General features: G+C 43.7%; 1 protein-coding gene across 1 annotated transcript in view; it reads right to left on the minus strand.

Moving 5' to 3' along the window:
* LOC139642950 (contactin-1a-like) overlaps nt 1-6,536 on the minus strand; it is a 49,444-nt gene extending 42,908 nt beyond the window's left edge. The window contains exon 1 of the mRNA XM_071518018.1: nt 6,432-6,536. The gene's annotated coding sequence lies outside the window, so the exon portion shown is untranslated. The remainder of the gene's footprint in view (nt 1-6,431) is intronic.
* Nucleotides 6,537-6,926: the final 390 nt, after the last annotated feature.

Genomic DNA, 6,926 nt, shown 5'->3' on the forward strand with positions numbered 1-6,926 from the left:
AACATTCCCATTCATCCCCTTATTGGATTAAAGGGAGTGAATCCAACATTAGGCCACAGATTAATTTAACAAAGGGAATGTTTTAATGTAATCATAAAATAAGCCACAAACATCCTGCTTAATTGCATTTTGGTCAGGAAGAGGAGGAGGTTAACTATTACTGTAGTGAATACCCATCACCACAAAGACACAAAATGACCGGGGCATGGAGCGCCGTGCCACTCCGCTTACCTTTCTGTGGAGCGCTATCATGCCAGTGGATGAATGTGTGACGAGATGAGCTACTTAGCAGCCCGTGTCCCCGTCCCCTCCAACAAGCCAACCCTGCCAACTGTCCTAAATACTCCACTCCATTGTCTGTCTCAGTAACGAGCAATGCTGCTGGATGGGAGCGCTCTCTCCAAGGTGCACAGAGGAGGGAGAGAGGGAGGGAGGGAGGATGGGAAAAGAAAAGGCCAATTCCCTGAGCAGGACAGGGAGCCATGCAAATGGGGCGGCACTGAAGAAGCCTCCCTGCAGTGAGAGGGGTCGTCTCTCCTCATCGTGGCCAGGCTGGGGTTTAATCTCTTAAGCCCCCTTGTCTCACACACACACACACACACGCAGAAGCATACTGGTAGAAAAAAACTGTATGAACACACACGCACACACACACACACCACCTTTATACCCCAGCTCTCCACCACACTCTCATCATTAGCCTGGCTGTGGGCCAGACTTCAAGTGAGAGCAAGTCAAAAGCAGGCAAACCTTCAAATCACTTCTCAGTCACATCATCGCCACTTTCATCATCACCATCATCATCATCACCAACACTGTTGCAGTAAATCAAAGACACTTGCAGGGAAAGGAGTTTTCCCACTGGAGAAGATACCCATTGTTGGGGAGCTGAAATCTCATCTCAACTCATGTTTTGCAAAAACGTACAACTTGTAGGCTACACTTCTGTACCAGAAGACCAAGCGAGTGGGGATAAAGCATAAAAGACTATTGCATTAATGTGGATCTCTCGCTTTAAAGTTGACATTATGCACTACTCCCAGTCTGACTCACACAGAGTCTGTAGTTCCGTCATGTTTTCTTTAGTCTTCTCTATTCTCCTTCTCACATTCTATTTATCTTACTAAAGAAAGCCGACAGTAATCGAGCTCTTCTCTGAAGCTGCTTTATCTACTCTCCCTGAATAGATAGTTAAGAGGGAGGGATTAAGCCTGCTTTTACAATGAATGGGCGAATTCCATAGCTCAGCACGTCCATTTCTTGAACATGAAATGTAAAGTGGTAGAACGTAACTCCAGAATTTCACAACTAAAAGATTTGCTAATGCGCACATTAAGGCTTCAGATGTTTTAGAGAATCGGTCTTTAGAGTGGAGGGGTCAGCACAGGGTTCCTACACATTTTACGTTTCACTTTTTCCAGACTGGATTTGATGATTTTGGTCAGTGATCAGTATGATGATGCCTACATTGTCTTGCCTACATTGTCTTGACCGGCATGTAACTGTCAACTAGGTCAGTTAAGTTAATAAGACAATGATAGTGGGTCTCCAACTACATACAGTAAATATATATTCATGTATGTATCAGGACTGAAAAGCAATATTTTTCCATACTTTTATACTCTTAAAGACTCTTCAATTTCCACAACTTTTCAAGATGTTGAAATTGGCAAGTCCATTTTCCAGACTTTCCAGACTTGCATTAAAAATCCTGTCATCAGTGCCAGTCCCCAGTCTCCCCAGGGAGAAGTGAATGACTAATGTGCCCTTGCTCAAGTGTCACTGAGCAAGACACTGAACCCCTAACTTCCCCAGTGAAGCTGCTCATTGGCCAACAGCACAAGACTGTGATATTACCCAGGTGTGAGGGTGCGAAAGTGTTTAACCCTCCATCTGCAACTACAACCCCAGACTGCTGCTGTCAATAATAATGTGTTCTTACTCAATCTGCCCGGTTAAAAAAAGGTTTAAATGCTGTCTGCTCTCTTCTGGGGGACATTAGGCAGCCACCATTATACAAATTCTCACTCAGTGACTTTGCGGTAGCATTAACCGTAAAATGCTGAGCAAGTGTTCCAGGGATTTGGTAGAATGGAGACTGGAGCAGATTTAGGAGGGTTGCAGCCTTGTAGAGCACACACAACAAATTCAGCTCAGCTTCAGAAAGCTTTAGGTTTATATTACCACAGTTCATAGTACTCTTAGCAAATCATTTGGTACTATCCAAGCCCCGCCCAGGCAAGTCTGACAACATGATAAATAGCGTGATCAGTCTAAACAGAAAAAGACCAGGCTTTGTGCTGGGATGAATAAACAAAACCAAGCACTGGATTGATTAGAGTTATTGGATTTCATGGGGTGTAATCATGCAAAGGTCCCAAATGTTCCCAGCTACCGTGATGGTGTCTCTGTGCATCCCATTACCATCCATCTTACTTTGCAATTTATGTCCAGCCGATGCTCCGAGGGAAGGAGATGGGTTTTAATTGGTCTTGATTAATTCCAGAGGTCTTAAAATATGTCAGGAACAGATTGGGGATGACACACACAAGACTGAAACACAGTCAGGGAGTGATTGTCTGGCATTATCTATGATGACCAGTTTCATATATATATTTCAGTCAGTAACTTTGTGGGTCAATCAACTTATAAGTTAGTGTAACCAAACATAAAACGGATGAAAGGAGCATGTAGCCAAATCAGTGATACTGATGATGAAGCAGATAATATCTATAAAATGTATTCAGTGAAATCCACAAATCACATTTCTGCACTTACACCTATCTTTCAAGTCATGAAAGCTAATGGATGAGGTCAAGAGTGCTGCAGATAATGCTCGCTACTAAATCCGTTCTAATGACTTCCCCTTTCTATCATCTATGCAGCTGACACTGAAAAATAAGGAGAATTGCGCAAACGAGCAACAGAGAAGTACCATTTCTCCCTTTTAGTAGACACTCCGCCACTATTCATAAACCATGAGCTCTCCTGCTAATCAAAAGCATTGCAAATCTCTCAGAAGCGTATTCTGTGTGGAGCAAGGCACACAGAGAGCAATGGCGGAGCATAGGGCCTGTGCCTGGCTGGCTTCACTTTCTCCTCCAATGTGATTTACCGAAGACTTCTGACTCAGCACACTCCCACCACTGACAGGAATAAAACTGGATCATTTCCTCCTCTCTGTCTATGTTATACAGCTATATTCTGAGTGGGAAAAGATATGCTGTTTCTCGATACCGCTCTGACCACAACAGAACAGTGTCAAATAGTATTTGCAAGTAGTTTGTTTTAGCCAGCTTGCAGTACCAGATAGATGCTGTTTGCTTGACTATTAGAGTAAATTTTCAGTAACACTTTACATTAGGGAACACATATTGACTATTAACTTTTCCCAAAATAGTTTCATAATTTATCTCAATGATATGTGATACTAGCACCCTGTAAGCCCCATACTGAGCAAAGCAGACTAAAAACCCAATTCATGTGCAACAACTTCCTTACTGACTGCTGTAAGCACTAATTAAGATGCTATTGAGGGAAAGTTTATGGGGTACACTTGTAGAATACAATACTGTGGAATAAGATGCTAATAAGTGGTTTGTAATGACTAATAATTAACCGATACACTACTAATATGCATGTTAATACGCAACTTATTAATAGTTAATATGTGTTCCCTAATTTAAAGTGTTGCCTATTTTTCGATGGTTCTGCAACTGACTATTTATTGTATTTGACCCTAACTGAATTGTCTTGATGCAATAAATCCTTCCCACGTGGCTCCCCAGGTGGGCAGGATTAAAACAAACACTGAGAACTATTTGCAGATACTATTTGAACTAGATCTGGACCAGAGTACCTGACATCAGGTGGTCATGACATAGATAAAACTACTGTATTCCACACTGAAGATAAGCATGTGAGCCAATTTTGTGATGTTCTATTGTTTTAGCTGTCAGAAATCTGCTGTGCCCTGGTTTCTGCTCCCTATGATCCCGTTTGATGTGGTTTTGCATGTCAGCATCATGATGAAGCGATTCAATGCATGACAAGAAAGGAAGAGCAGAAATACATCTTCAATGACAATGTTCAGAGCTGTTATAAAGCATTCGCTTTGCTCAGACAGGCTTTGTGCAGAGGCTTGTGGGTCTGCGGTCTTTTCATCTGCACACTTATTCTTGATTGCCTTTCCCTCTTTAAGCTGTAAAGTAATCGACCAAATCCAACCAGACTGATTCACACAACCTCCCTCTTGGGGGTGTTAGGAGTTAATGTGTTTGTTTGGTTGCGTAGTATGTGTGCATATGCATGTGTGTGGGCGTGTGTGTTTGTGCAACCAGCATGCTGTGTAGCATTAACGCTGTAATACTTACTAGCCTACACAGTGAACTTACTAACAAGCCACAGCCCCTGACATCCCCATCCGCTGCCTGTTAAGAAACAGGTCAGTGAATCAGAATTTATTCATGCAGGTACTTAATTCAATCCTGGATAATGGTAATAGTGCTCTGCTGCTGCTGTTTATGGACGATTTAGAAAAAAAAGGACAGACATGGCAGTGTCTCAAAGGCTTGAGCTTCAGCCAAAAGTAAATTGCACCTGATTGCTCAGATCTGATCCTTTGTTCAAAGCCTTTTATTGCTGCTCAACCATTCTAAGTGAATACATACAGGACAAGACTGCCAACCTGTGCCTTATAGGAGGAGTCCAACTGGCCCCAACCTGCCCATTCACATCTTTTGTTTATATGTTAATATGAGTGGTGCTAAGAGGTCTGGGTGAATGGAGATACCTTGAAAGCCAAGGGACTGTTAGCTCTCATTGCAAGAGTGCTGTTTGTGCATTATTGAGTATGTCTGCTGGGCCATGAGGTAGGGAGTACATCATAATTGGATTAGTACCTACTTGGAAGGAGAGAGAAAAAAGAAAACACTCACAAATTTTACCAGCTATGATAAACAAGGTCCATTACTGGTTGCACACTTTGAAATCTGGCCCAGAATATTCATTTAGAATTTTCAGTCATTTCACCTTGAGGTTATCATTTCATTGCTTCTTTGGTATAATGATATTCAAAGTCATTCAGTCAATATTCAGTTTGCTCATTTGCTTGAAAAGAATCCTTCCACCTAGGGAACATCACCCTGGCCTACTAACCAAAATACTTCTTGCACAGTGGCATCTTTCTCATGAATTTCTCAAAGGAGAGAGAAAGACAGTGAAAGAGAGAGAGAGAGAGAGAGAGAGAGAGAGAGAGAGAGAGAGAGAGAGAGAGAGAGAGAGAGAGAGAGAGAGAAAACCTGTGTTCCCAGGGGGAGGGGGAGCATTTTTCATGCTGCTGTTGATAGTACATGCCTAATGAAATAAAAGCATGCATAGAAAGTCATTATACAAAGGTCATGGAGACACATCATAAGGCGCTACAGTAGCAGAGCAGCCTCTGAGCTGGAAAAACACTCACCACAAGTGACATTTCCAACCCTGTTCTAATACTTCAGCGCTATGAGTGTAACATACATGGATGAACAATGCATATATGGGGCAAACCTACAGTATATACAGAATGATGATGAAGTGCTACACTACCCTTTGGCCTAGTAGGCTACACTGGGCATATAGGGCAAATGCCTTAGTGCATGCCTTAATATGAATAAAACACATGCATGTGGCATATTGCACAATACAAATACATAAAAAAAAAGAAAGAAAATAAGCAATGAATATTTGATGAAGTGCTGCCTCAGCTGCTCAAACGTGTGTAAGCAATGCCTCAAGTGAGAATAATGTACAAACATGCCAGGGAAGGACTCAAACAGGAACACAGACAAACACACACACACACACACACATGCCGTGTGCACACACAGGCACACACACACACAAACACACACACACACACCGCACACACACACACACACACACACACACACATACCACGAACACACACGCACAGAGGGAGAGATACAAGAACAGAGACAGAGACACTGTCACCCACCACCCCTTTCCTTATACAACCTACAAATTAAAAGCCCCCCCCCCAACCCCCACACACACAAACACACACACACACACACATACACACAAACACAATGCTTCAATAGGTTCATCCTTTCAGTGTGCAGTACTGCAGAGGTAGGTCGCTTCATTCTAAGAGGAGGCAGATAATGAGCTATTCCCTCTGCAGAGCACAGAATTCTAGATCCAGCAGACTGGAGCTGTGCTGGAGAACACACACACACACACACACACACACACACACCTGTGTACAATTAAAAAAGAGACAGATGGAAACTAACTTCCGAAACTCTATTTACACTTCCTTACATTAACTACTTGCGCAAACACACACATTCACACACTTGCATACACATGGTCACGTACACGCACATGCACACACACAAACCAAACATTGAGCCCACTCTGCCACCTACCTCTGTTCCCAAGTACACACCCCTGAGGTGCACACACACACACCCAAACACGCCTGCAGCTAGTCCCGTTGGCAGAGCGTTGGCAGCACTGAGGCCGCGGCTCTATATCTCCACAGCTACAGTGAGCCTCAGTACACACTGCTAGTGCTGGAGAGCAGCCACTGTCACTGCATGCTGCCCCCCCCTCTCTGCCACACACGCACACGCACTGGGACAGACTCCCCTCCGTCACACACACACCAACATGTCCTCACAAACATATAGCCGTCAAATCACAGGGCTCCCCAGCTGTGACCTCACGTCACAGTGAGGAGGAGGAGGAGGAGGAGGAAGAGGAGAGAGTGAGCGAGTGAGTGAGAGAGAGAGAGAGAGAGAGCGAGCGAGAGAGAGAGAGAGGGAGAGAGAGAGGGGGAGGGGGGAGGAGAGAGAGAGTGAGAGAGAGAGAGAGAGAGAGAGATGATCCCAGGCTGCTTATAGTCTACAGAAACAGGGGTG

Source organism: Centroberyx affinis, unplaced genomic scaffold, assembly GCF_046629955.1.
Source record: "Centroberyx affinis isolate AG114_WGS23_722 - 3 ecotype Tasmania unplaced genomic scaffold, CSIRO-AGI_Caff_v1 ptg000549l_1, whole genome shotgun sequence".
NCBI lineage: Eukaryota > Metazoa > Chordata > Actinopteri > Beryciformes > Berycidae > Centroberyx > Centroberyx affinis.